Raw genomic sequence first — 13,305 nt, forward strand, 5'->3', positions numbered from 1 at the left:
TACGTTAGGGTTAGGGTTTCAAACTAGGGTTTTATATTAGGGTTAGATTTTCAAACTAGGGTTTCAAATTAGGGTTAGGGTTTCAAACTAGGGTTTAACATTAGGGTTAGGGTTTCAAACTAGGGTTTCAAATTAGGGTTAGCGTTACAAACAAGGGGTTTTAGATTAGGGTTAGGGTTTCAAACTAGGGTTTAACATTAGGGTTAGGGATTCAAACTAGAGTTTAACATTAGGGTTAGGGTTTCAAACTAGGGTTTTACATTAGTGTTAGGGTTTCAAACTAGGGTTTTACATTAGGGTTAGGTTTACAAAGAAGGGGTTTTAGATTAGGGTTAGGGTTTCAAACTAGGGTTTCAAATTAGGGTTAGGGTTTCAAACTAGTGTTTTACATTAGGGTTAGGGTTTCAAACTAGGGTTTCAAATTAGGGTTACGGTTTCAAACTAGGGTTTTACATTAGGGTTAGTGTTTCAAACTAGGGTTTCAAATTAGGGTTACGGTTTCAAACTAGGGTTTTACATTAGGGTTAGGGTTACAAACTAGGGTTTTACATTAGGGTTAGGGTTTCAAACTAGGGTTTTGCATTAGGGTTAGGGATTCAAACTAGGGTTTTACGTTAGGGTTAGGGTTTCAAACTAGGGTTTTATATTAGGGTTAGGTTTTAAAACTACGGTTTCAAATTAGGGTTAGGGTTTCAAACTAGGGTTTAACATTAGGGTTAGGTTTACAAACTAGGGTTTTACATTAGGGATAGGGTTTCAAACTAGGGTTTTGCATTAGGGTTAGGGTTTCAAACTAGGGTTTCAAATTAGGGTTAGGGTTTCAAACTAGGGTTTAAAATTAGGGTTAGGGTTTCAAACTAGGGTTTTTATATTAGGGTTAGGGTTACAAACTAGGTTTTAACATTAGGGTTAGGGTTTCAAACTTGGGTTTAACATTAGGGTTAGGGTTACAAACTAGGGTTTTACATTAGGGTTAGGGTTTCAAACTAGGGTTTTGCATTAGGGTTAGGGTTTCAAACTAGGGTTTCAAATTAGGGTTACGGTTTCAAAATAGGGTTTTACATTAGAGTTAGTGTTTCAAACTAGGGTTTCAAATTAGGGTTACGGTTTCAAACTATTGTTTTACATTAGGGTTAGGGATTCAAACTAGGGTTTTACGTTAGGGTTAGGGTTTCAAACTCGGTTTTCAAATTAGGTTTAGGGTTACAAACTAGGGTTTTACATTAGGGTTAGGGCTTCAAACTAGGGTTTTACGTTAGGGTTAGGGTTTCAAACTAGGGTTTAACATTAGGGTTAGGGTTTCAAACAAGGGTTTTACATTAGGGTTAATGCTTCAAACTAGGGTTTTACATTAGGGTTAGGGTTTCAAACTAGGGTTTTACATTAGGGTTAGGGTTACAAACTAGGGTTTTACATTAGGGTTAGGGTTTCAAACTAGGGTTTTGCATTAGGGTTAGGGTTACAAACTAGGGTTTACCATTAGGGTTAGGGTTTCAAACTAGGGTTTTACATTATGGTTAGGGTTTCAAACTAGGGTTTTACATTAGGGTTAATGCTTCAAACTAGGGTTTTACATTAGGGTTAGGGTTTCAAACTAGGGTTTACCATTAGGGTTAGGGTTTCAAACTAGGGTTTTACATTATGGTTAGGGTTTCAAACTAGGGTTTTACATTAGGGTTAGGGTTACAAACTAGGGTTTTAAATTAGGGTTAGGGATTCAAACTAGGGTTTAACGTTAGGGTTAGGGTTTCAAACTAGGGTTTTATATTAGGGTTAGGTTTTCAAACTACGGTTTCAAATTAGGGTTAGGGTTTCAAAGTAGAGTTTAACATTAGGGTTAGGGTTTCAAACTAGGGTTTCAAATTAGGGTTAGGGTTACAAACAAGGGGTTTTACATTAGGGTTAGAGTTTCAAACTAGGGTTTAACATTAGGGTTAGGGTTTCAAACTAGGGTTTTTATATTAGGGTTAGGGTTACAAACTAGGGTTTAACATTAGGGTTAGGGTTTGAAACTAGGGTTTTACATTAGGGTTAGGGTTTCAAACTAGGGTTTTACATTAGGGTTAGGGTTACAAACTAGGGTTTTACATTAGGGTTAGGGTTTCAAACAAGGGTTTTGCATTAGGGTTAGGGTTTCAAACTAGGGTTTCAAATTAGGGTTAGGGTTTCAAACTAGGGTTTCAAATTAGGGTTACGGTTTCAAACTAGGGTTTTACATTAGGGTTAGTGTTTCAAACTAGGGTTTTACATTAGGGTTAGGGTTACAAACTAGGGTTTTACATTAGGGTTAGGGTTTCAAACTAGGGTTTTGCATTAGGGTTAGGGTTTCAAACTAGGGTTTTACGTTAGGGTTAAGGTTTCAAACTAGGGTTTTATATTAGGGTTAGGTTTTCAAACTACGGTTTCAAATTAGGGTTAGGGTTTCAAACTAGGGTTTAACATTAGGATTAGGGTTTCAAACTAGGGTTTTACATTAGGGTTAGGGTTTCAACCTAGGGTTTTGCATTAGGGTTAGGGTTTCAAACTAGGGTTTCAAATTAGGGTTAGGGTTTCAAACTAGTGTTTTACATTAGGGTTAGGGTTTCAACTTAGGGTTTCAAATTAGGGTTACGGTTTCAAAATAGGGTTTTACATTAGAGTTAGTGTTTCAAACTAGGGTTTCAAATTAGGGTTACGGTTTCAAACTAGGGTTTTACATTAGGGTTAGGGATTCAAACTAGGGTTTTACGTTAGGGCTAGGGTTTCAAACTCGGTTTTTAAATTAGGGTTAGGGTTACAAACTAGGGTTTTACATTAGGGTTAGGGTTTCAAACTAGGGTTTTACGTTAGGGTTAGGGTTTCAAACTAGGGTTTAACATTAGGGTTAGGGTTTCAAACTTGGGTTTTACATTAGGGTTAATGCTTCAAACTAGGGTTTTACATTAGGGTTAGGGTTTCAAACTAGGGTTTTACATTAGGGTTAGGGTTACAAACTAGGGTTTTACATTAGGGTTAGGGTTTCAAACTAGGGTTTGGCATTAGGGTTAGGGTTTCAAACTAGGGTTTCAAATTAGGGTTAGGGTTTCAAACTAGTGTTTTACATTAGGGTTAGGGTTTCAAACTAGGGTTTCAAATTAGGGTTAGGGTTTCAAACTAGTGTTTTACATTAGGGTTAGGGTTTCAAACTAGGGTTTCAAATTAGGGTTACGGTTTCAAACTAGGGTTTTACATTAGGGTTAGGGTTTCAAACTAGGGTTTCAAATTAGGGTTACGGTTTCAAACTAGGGTTTTACATTAGGGTTAGTGTTTCAAACTAGGGTTTCAAATTAGCGTTACGGTTTCAAACTAGTGTTTTACATTAGGGTTAGGGTTTCAAACTAGGGTTTTACATTAGGGTTAGGGTTTCAAACTAGGGTTTCAAATTAGGGTTACGGTTTCAAACTAGGGTTTTACATTAGGGTTAGTGTTTCAAACTAGGGTTTCAAATTAGCGTTACGGTTTCAAACTAGTGTTTTACATTAGGGTTAGGGTTTCAAACTAGGGTTTTACATTAGGGTTAGGGTTACAAACTAGGGTTTAACATTAGGGTTAGGGTTTCAAACTAGGGTTTTACATCAGGGTTAGGGATTCAAATTAGGGTTTTACGTTAGGGTTAGGGTTTCAAACTAGGGTTTTATATTAGGGTTAGGTTTTCAAACTACGGTTTCAAATTAGGGTTAGGGTTTCAAACTAGGGTTTAACATTAGGGTTAGGGTTTCAAACTAGGGTTTTACATTAGGGTTAGGGTTTCAAACTAGGGTTTTGCATTAGGGTTAGGGTTTCAAACTAGGGTTTCAAATTAGGGTTAGGGTTACAAACTAGTGTTTTACATTAGGGTTAGGGTTTCAAACTAGGGTTTCAAATTAGGGTTACGGTTTCAAAATAGTGTTTTAAATTAGGGTTAGGGATTCAAACTAGGGTTTTACGTTAGGGTTAGCGTTTCAAACTCGGTTTTCAAATTAGGGTTAGGGTTACAAACTAGGGTTTTACATTAGGGTTAGGGTTTCAAACTAGGGTTTTACGTTAGGGTTAGGGTTTCAAACTAGGGTTTAACATTAGGGTTAGGGTTTCAAACAAGGGTTTTACATTAGGGTTAATGCTTCAAACTAGGGTTTTACATTAGGGTTAGGGTTTCAAACTAGGGTTTTACATTAGGGTTAGGGATTCAAACTAGGGTTTTAGGTTAGGGTTAGGGTTTCAAACTAGGGTTTTATATTAGGGTTAGGTTTTCAAACTACGGTTTCAAATTAGGGTTAGGGTTTCAAACTAGGGTTTAACATTAGGGTTAGGGTTTCAAACTAGGGTTTCAAATTAGGGTTAGTTTTACAAACAAGGGGTTTTACATTAGGGTTAGGGTTTCAAACTAGGGTTTAACATTAGGGTTAGGGTTTCAAACTAGGGTTTTTATATTAGGGCTAGGGTTACAAACTAGGGTTTAACATTAGGGTTAGGGTTTCAAACTAGGGTTTTACATTAGGGTTAGGGTTTCAAACTAGGGTTTTACATTAGGGTTAGGGTTACAAACTAGGGTTTTACATTAGGGTTAGGGTTTCAAACAAGGGTTTTGCATTAGGGTTAGGGTTTCAAACTAGGGTTTCAAATTAGGGTTAGGGTTTCAAACTAGGGTTTCAAATTAGGGTTACGGTTTCAAACTAGGGTTTTACATTAGGGCAAGTGTTTCAAACTAGGGTTTCAAATTAGCGTTACGGTTTCAAACTAGTGTTTTACATTAGGGTTAGTGTTTCAAACTAGGGTTTCACATTAGGGTTAGGGTTACGAACTAGGGTTTTACATTAGGGTTAGGGTTTCAAACTAGGGTTTTGCATTAGGGTTAGGGATTCAAACTAGGGTTTTACGTTAGGGTTAGGGTTTCAAACTAGGGTTTTATATTAGGGTTAGGTTTTCAAACTACTGTTTCAAATTAGGGTTAGGGTTTCAAACTAGGGTTTAACATTAGGATTAGGGTTTCAAACTAGGGTTTTACATTAGGGTTAGGGTTTCAAACTAGGGTTTTGCATTAGGGTTAGGGTTTCAAACTAGGGTTTCAAATTAGGGTTAGGGTTTCAAACTAGTGTTTTACATTAGGGTTAGGGTTTCAAACTAGGGTTTCAAATTAGGGTTACGGTTTCAAAATAGGGTTTTACATTAGAGTTAGTGTTTCAAACTAGGGTTTCAAATTAGGGTTACGGTTTCAAACTAGGGTTTTACATTAGGGTTAGGGATTCAAACTAGCGTTTTACGCTAGGGCTAGGGTTTCAAACTCGGTTTTTAAATTAGGGTTAGGGTTACAAACTAGGGTTTTACATTAGGGCTAGGGTTTCAAACAAGGGTTTTACATTAGGGTTAATGCTTCAAACTAGGGTTTTACATTAGGGTTAGGGTTTCAAACTAGGGTTTTACATTAGGGTTAGGGTTACAAACTAGGGTTTTACATTAGGGTTAGGGTTTCAAACTAGGGTTTCAAATTAGGGTTAGGGTTTCAAACTAGGGTTTCAAATTAGGGTTAGGGTTTCAAACTAGGGTTTCAAATTAGCGTTACGGTTTCAAACTAGGGTTTTACATTAGGGTTAGTGTTTCAAACTAGGGTTTCAAATTAGCGTTACGGTTTCAAACTAGTGTTTTACATTAGGGTTAGGGTTTCAAACTAGGGTTTTACATTAGGGTTAGGGTTACAAACTAGGGTTTTACATTAGGGTTAGAGTTTCAAACTAGGGTTTTGCATTAGGGTTAAGGATTCAAACTAGGGTTTTACATTAGGGTTAGGGTTTCAAACTAGGGTTTTATATTAGGGTTAGATTTTCAAACTAGGGTTTCAAATTAGGGTTAGGGTTTCAAACTAGGGTTTAACATTAGGGTTAGGGTTTCAAACTAGGGTTTCAAATTAGGGTTAGGGTTACAAAGAAGGGGTTTTAGATTAGGGTTAGGGTTTCAAACTAGGGTTTAACATTAGGGTTAGGGATTCAAACTAGAAATTAACATTAGGGTTAGGGTTTCAAACTAGGGTTTTACATTAGTGTTAGGGTTTCAAACTAGGGTTTTACATTAGGGTTAGGGTTACAAAGAAGGGGTTTTAGATTAGGGTTAGGGTTTCAAACTAGGGTTTCAAATTAGGGTTAGGGTTTCAAACTAGTGTTTTACATTAGGGTTAGGGTTTCAAACTAGGGTTTCAAATTAGGATTACGGTTTCAAACTAGGGTTTTACATTAGGGTTAGTGTTTCAAACTAGGGTTTCAAATTAGGGTTACGGTTTCAAACTAGGGTTTTACATTAGGGTTAGGGTTACAAACTAGGGTTTTACATTAGGGTTAGGGTTTCAAACTAGGGTTTTGCATTAGGGTTAGGGATTCAAACTAGGGTTTTACGTTAGGGTTAGGGTTTCAAACTAGGGTTTTATATTAGGGTTAGGTTTTCAAACTACGGTTTCAAATTAGGGTTAGGGTTTCAAACTAGGGTTTAACATTAGGGTTAGGGTTACAAACTAGGGTTTTACATTAGGGATAGGTTTTCAAACTAGGGTTTTGCATTAGGGTTAGGGTTTCAAACTAGGGTTTCAAATTAGGGTTAGGGTTTCAAACTAGTGTTTTACATTAGGATTAGGGTTTCAAACTAGGGTTTCAAATTAGGGTTATGTTTCAAACTAGGGTTTAAAATTAGGGTTAGGGTTTCAAACTAGGGTTTTTATATTAGGGTTAGGGTTACAAACTAGGTTTTAACATTAGGGTTAGGGTTTCAAACTAGGGTTTAACATTAGGGTTAGGGTTACAAACTAGGGTTTTACATTAGGGTTAGGGTTTCAAACTAGGGTTTTGCATTAGGGTTAGGGTTTCAAACTAGGGTTTCAAATTAGGGTTACGGTTTCAAAATAGGGTTTTACATTAGAGTTAGTGTTTCAAACTAGGGTTTCAAATTAGGGTTACGGTTTCAAACTATTGTTTTACATTAGGGTTAGGGATTCAAACTAGGGTTTTACGTTAGGGTTAGGGTTTCAAACTCGGTTTTCAAATTAGGGTTAGGGTTACAAACTAGGTTTTTACATTAGGGCTAGGGTTTCAAACTCGGTTTTCAAATTAGGGTTAGGGTTACAAACTAGGGTTTTACATTAGGGTTAGGGTTTCAAACTAGGGTTTAACATTAGGGTTAGTGTTACAAACTAGGGTTATAATTTAGGGTTATTGCTTCAAACTAGGGTTTTACATTAGGGTTAGGGTTTCAAACTATGGTTTTACATTAGGGTTAGGGTTACAAACTAGGGTTTTACATTAGGGTTAGGGTTTCAATCTAGGGTTTTACCTTAGGGTTAGGGTTTCAAACTAGGGTTTAAAATTAGGGTTAGGGTTTCAAACTAGCGTTTAACATTAGGGTTAGGGTTACAAACTAGGGTTTTACATTAGGGTTAGGGTTTCAAACTAGGGTTTTGCATTAGGGTTAGGGTTTCAAACTAGTGTTTCAAATTAGGGTTAGGGTTTCAAACTAGTGTTTTACATTAGGGTTAGGGTTTCAAACTAGGGTTTCAAATTAGGGTTATGGTTTCAAACTAGGGTTTAACATTAGGGTTAGGGTTTCAAACAAGGGTTTTACATTAGGGTTAATGCTTCAAACTAGGGTTTTACATTAGGGTTAGGGTTTCAAACTAGGGTTTTACATTAGGGTTAGGGTTACAAACTAGGGTTTTACATTAGGGTTAGGGTTTCAAACTAGGGTTTCAAATTAGGGTTAGGGTTTCAAACTAGGGTTTCAAATTAGGGTTAGGGTTTCAAACTAGTGTTTTACATTAGGGTTAGGGTTTCAAACTAGGGTTTCAAATTAGGGTTACGGTTTCAAACTAGGGTTTTACATTAGGGTTAGTGTTTCAAACTAGGGTTTCAAATTAGTGTTACGGTTTCAAACTAGTGTTTTACATTAGGGTTAGGGTTTCAAACTAGGGTTTTACATTAGGGTTAGGGTTACAAACTAGGGTTTTACATTAGGGTTAGAGTTTCAAACTAGGGTTTTGCATTAGGGTTAAGGATTCAAACTAGGGTTTTACGTTAGGGTTAGGGTTTCAAACTAGGGTTTTATATTAGGGTTAGATTTTCAAACTAGGGTTTCAAATTAGGGTTAGGGTTTCAAACTAGGGTTTAACATTAGGGTTAGGGTTTCAAACTAGGGTTTCAAATTAGGGTTAGGGTTACAAAGAAGGGGTTTTAGATTAGGGTTAGGGTTTCAAACTAGGGTTTAACATTAGGGTTAGGGATTCAAACTAGAGTTTAACATTAGGGTTAGGGTTTCAAACTAGGGTTTTACATTAGTGTTAGGGTTTCAAACTAGGGTTTTACATTAGGGTTAGGGTTACAAAGAAGGGGTTTTAGATTAGGGTTAGGGTTTCAAACTAGGGTTTCAAATTAGGGTTAGGGTTTCAAACTAGTGTTTTACATTAGGGTTAGGGTTTCAAACTAGGGTTTCAAATTAGGGTTACGGTTTCAAACTAGGGTTTTACATTAGGGTTAGTGTTTCAAACTAGGGTTTCAAATTAGGGTTACGGTTTCAAACTAGGGTTTTACATTAGGGTTAGGGTTACAAACTAGGGTTTTACATTAGGGTTAGGGTTTTAAACTAGGGTTTTGCATTAGGGTTAGGGATTCAAACTAGGGTTTTACGTTAGGGTTAGGGTTTCAAACTAGGGTTTTATATTAGGGTTAGGTTTTCAAACTACGGTTTCAAATTAGGGTTAGGGTTTCAAACTAGGGTTTAACATTAGGGTTAGGGTTACAAACTAGGGTTTTACATTAGGGATAGGTTTTCAAACTAGGGTTTTGCATTAGGGTTAGGGTTTCAAACTAGGGTTTCAAATTAGGGTTAGGGTTTCAAACTAGTGTTTTACATTAGGGTTAGGGTTTCAAACTAGGGTTTCAAATTAGGGTTATGTTTCAAACTAGGGTTTAAAATTAGGGTTAGGGTTTCAAACAAGGGTTTTTATATTAGGGTTAGGGTTACAAACTAGGTTTTAACATTAGGGTTAGGGTTTCAAACTAGGGTTTAACATTAGGGTTAGGGTTACAAACTAGGGTTTTACATTAGGGTTAGGGTTTCAAACTAGGGTTTTGCATTAGGGTTAGGGTTTCAAACTAGGGTTTCAAATTAGGGTTACGGTTTCAAAATAGGGTTTTACATTAGAGTTAGTGTTTCAAACTAGGGTTTCAAATTAGGGTTACGGTTTCAAACTATTGTTTTACATTAGGGTTAGGGATTCAAACTAGGGTTTTACGTTAGGGTTAGGGTTTCAAACTCGGTTTTCAAATTAGGGTTAGGGTTACAAACTAGGGTTTTACATTAGGGTTAGGGCTTCAAACTAGGGTTTTACGTTAGGGTTAGGGTTTCAAACTAGGGTTTAACATTAGTGTTAGGGTTTCAAACAAGGGTTTTACATTAGGGTTAATGCTTCAAACTAGGGTTTTACATTAGGGTTAGGGTTTCAAACTACGGTTTTACTTTAGGGTTAGGGTTACAAACTAGTGTTTTACATTAGGGTTAGGGTTTCAAACTAGGGTTTTACATTAGGGTTAGGGTTACAAACTAGGGTTTTACATTAGGGTTAGGGTTTCAAACTAGGGTTTTGCATTAGGGTTAGGGTTACAAACTAGGGTTTACCATTAGGGTTAGGGTTTCAAACTAGGGTTTTACATTATGGTTAGGGTTTCAAACTAGGGTTTTACATTAGGGTTAATGCTTCAAACTAGGGTTTTACATTAGGGTTAGGGTTTCAAACTAGGGTTTACCATTAGGGTTAGGGTTTCAAACTAGGGTTTTACATTATGGTTAGGGTTTCAAACTAGGGTTTTAAATTAGGGTTAGGGTTACAAACTAGGGTTTTAAATTAGGGTTAGGGATTCAAACTAGGGTTTTACGTTAGGGTTAGGGTTTCAAACTAGGGTTTTATATTAGGGTTAGGTTTTCAAACTACCGTTTCAAATTAGGGTTAGGGTTTCAAAGTAGAGTTTAACATTAGGGTTAGGGTTTCAAACTAGGGTTTCAAATTAGGGTTAGGGTTACAAACAAGGGGTTTTACATTAGGGTTAGAGTTTCAAACTAGGGTTTAACATTAGGGTTAGGGTTTCAAACTAGGGTTTTACATTAGGGTTAGGGTTTCAAACTAGGGTTTTACATTAGGGTTAGGGTTACAAACTAGGGTTTTACATTAGGGTTAGGGTTTCAAACAAGGGTTTTGCATTAGGGTTAGGGTTTCAAACTAGGGTTTCAAATTAGGGTTAGGGTTTCAAACTAGGGTTTCAAATTAGGGTTACGGTTTCAAACTAGGGTTTTACATTAGGGTTAGTGTTTCAAACTAGGGTTTTACATTAGGGTTAGGGTTACAAACTAGGGTTTTACATTAGGGTTAGGGTTTCAAACTAGGGTTTTGCATTAGGGTTAGGGATTCAAACTAGGGTTTTACGTTAGGGTTAAGGTTTCAAACTAGGGTTTTATATTAGGGTTAGGTTTTCAAACTACGGTTTCAAATTAGGGTTAGGGTTTCAAACTAGGGTTTAACATTAGGATTAGGGTTTCAAACTAGGGTTTTACATTAGGGTTAGGGTTTCAAACTAGGGTTTTGCATTAGGGTTAGGGTTTCAAACTAGGGTTTCAAATTAGGGTTAGGGTTTCAAACTAGTGTTTTACATTAGGGTTAGGGTTTCAAACTAGGGTTTCAAATTAGGGTTACGGTTTCAAAATAGGGTTTTACATTAGAGTTAGTGTTTCAAACTAGGGTTTCAAATTAGGGTTACGGTTTCAAACTTTGGTTTTACATTAGGGTTAGGGATTCAAACTAGGTTTTTACGTTAGGGCTAGGGTTTCAAACTCGGTTTTCAAATTAGGGTTAGGGTTACAAACTAGGGTTTTACATTAGGGTTAGGGTTTCAAACTAGGGTTTTACGTTAGGGTTAGGGTTTCAAACTAGCGTTTAACATTAGGGTTAGGGTTTCAAACAAGGGTTTTACATTAGGGTTAATGCTTCAAACTAGGGTTTTACATTAGGGTTAGGGTTTCAAACTAGGGTTTTACATTAGGGTTAGGGTTACAAACGAGGGTTTTACATTAGGGTTAGGGTTTCAAACTAGGGTTTTGCATTAGGGTTAGGGTTTCAAACTAGGGTTTCAAATTAGGGTTAGGGTTTCAAACTAGTGTTTTACATTAGGGTTAGGGTTTCAAACTAGGGTTTCAAATTAGGGTTACGGTTTCAAACTAGGGTTTTACATTAGGGTTAGTATTTCAAACTAGGGTATCAAATTAGCGTTACGGTTTCAAACTAGTGTTTTACATTAGGGTTAGGGTTTCAAACTAGGGTTTTACATTAGGGTTAGGGTTACAAACTAGGGTTTTACATTAGGGTTAGAGTTTCAAACTAGGGTTTTGCATTAGGGTTAGGGATTCAAACTAGGGTTTTACGTTAGGGTTAGGGATTCAAACTAGGGTTTTATATTAGGGTTAGGTTTTCAAACTAGGGTTTCAAATTAGGGTTAGGGTTTCAAACTAGGGTTTAACATTAGGGTTAGGGTTTCAAACTAGGGTTTCAAATTAGGGTTAGGGTTTCAAACTAGGGTTTAACATTTGGGTTAGGGTTTCAAACTAGGGTTTCAAATTAGGGTTAGGGTTACAAAGAAGGGGTTTTAGATTAGGGTTAGGGTTTCAAACTAGGGTTAAACATTAGGGTTAGGGATTCAAACTAGGGTTTAACATTAGGGTTAGGGTTTCAAACTAGGGTTTTACATTAGGGTTAGGGATTCAAACTAGGGTTTTACGTTAGGGTTAGGGTTTCAAACTAGGGTTTTATATTAGGGTTAGGTTTTCAAACTACGGTTTCAAATTAGGGTTAGGGTTTCAAACTAGGGTTTAACATTAGGGTTAGGGTTTCAAACTAGGGTTTTACATTAGGGTTAGGGTTTCAAACTAGGGTTTTGCATTAGGGTTAGGGTTTCAAACTAGGGTTTAACATTAGGATTAGGGTTTCAAACTAGGGTTTTACATTAGGGTTAGGGTTTCAAACTAGGGTTTTGCATTAGGGTTAGGGTTTCAAACTAGGGTTTCAAATTAGGGTTAGGGTTTCAAACTAGTGTTTTACATTAGGGTTAGGGTTTCAAACTAGGGTTTCAAATTAGGGTTACGGTTTCAAAATAGGGTTTTACATTAGAGTTAGTGTTTCAAACTAGGGTTTCAAATTAGGGTTACGGTTTCAAACTAGGGTTTTACATTAGGGTTAGGGATTCAAACTAGGGTTTTACGTTAGGGCTAGGGTTTCAAACTCGGTTTTTAAATTAGGGTTAGGGTTACAAACTAGGGTTTTACATTAGGGCTAGGGTTTCAAACTAGGGTTTTACGTTAGGGTTAGGGTTTCAAACTAGGGTTTAACATTAGGGTTAGGGTTTCAAACAAGGGTTTTACATCAGGGTTAATGCTTCAAACTAGGGTTTTACATTAGGGTTAGGGTTTCAAACTAGGGTTTTACATTAGGGTTAGGGTTACAAACTAGGGTTTTACATTAGGGTTAGGGTTTCAAACTAGGGTTTCAAATTAGGGTTAGGGTTTCAAACTAGGGTTTCAAATTAGGGTTAGGGTTTCAAACTAGTGTTTTACATTAGGGTTAGGGTTTCAAACTAGGGTTTCAAATTAGGGTTATGGTTTCAAACTAGGGTTTTACATTAGGGTTAGTATTTCAAACTAGGGTTTCAAATTAGCGTTACGGTTACAAACTAGGGTTTTACATTAGGGTTAGGGTTTCAAACTAGGGTTTTGCATTAGGGTTAGGGTTACAAACTAGGGTTTACCATTAGGGTTAGGGTTTCAAACTAGGGTTTTACATTATGGTTAGGGTTTCAAACTAGGGTTTTACATTAGGGTTAATGCTTCAAACTAGGGTTTTACATTAGGGTTAGGGTTTCAAACTAGGGTTTACCATTAGGGTTAGGGTTAGGGTTTCAAACTAGGGTTTTACATTATGGTTAGGGTTTCAAACTAGGCTTTTACATTAGGGTTAGGGTTACAAACTAGGGTTTTACATTAGGGTTAGGGATTCAAACTAGGGTTTTAGGTTAGGGTTAGGGTTTCAAACTAGGGTTTTATATTAGGGTTAGGTTTTCAAACTACGGTTTCAAATTAGGGTTAGGGTTTCAAACTAGGGTTTAACATTAGGGTTAGGGTTTCAAACTAGGGTTTCAAATTAGGGTTAGTTTTACAAACAAGGGGTTTTACATTAGGGTTAGGGTTTCAAACTAGGGTTTAACATTAGGGTTAGGGTTTCAAACTAGGGTTTTTATA

Source organism: Vanacampus margaritifer, chromosome 5 (assembly GCF_051991255.1).
Source record: "Vanacampus margaritifer isolate UIUO_Vmar chromosome 5, RoL_Vmar_1.0, whole genome shotgun sequence".
In the NCBI taxonomy this organism is placed as follows: Eukaryota; Metazoa; Chordata; class Actinopteri; order Syngnathiformes; family Syngnathidae; genus Vanacampus; species Vanacampus margaritifer.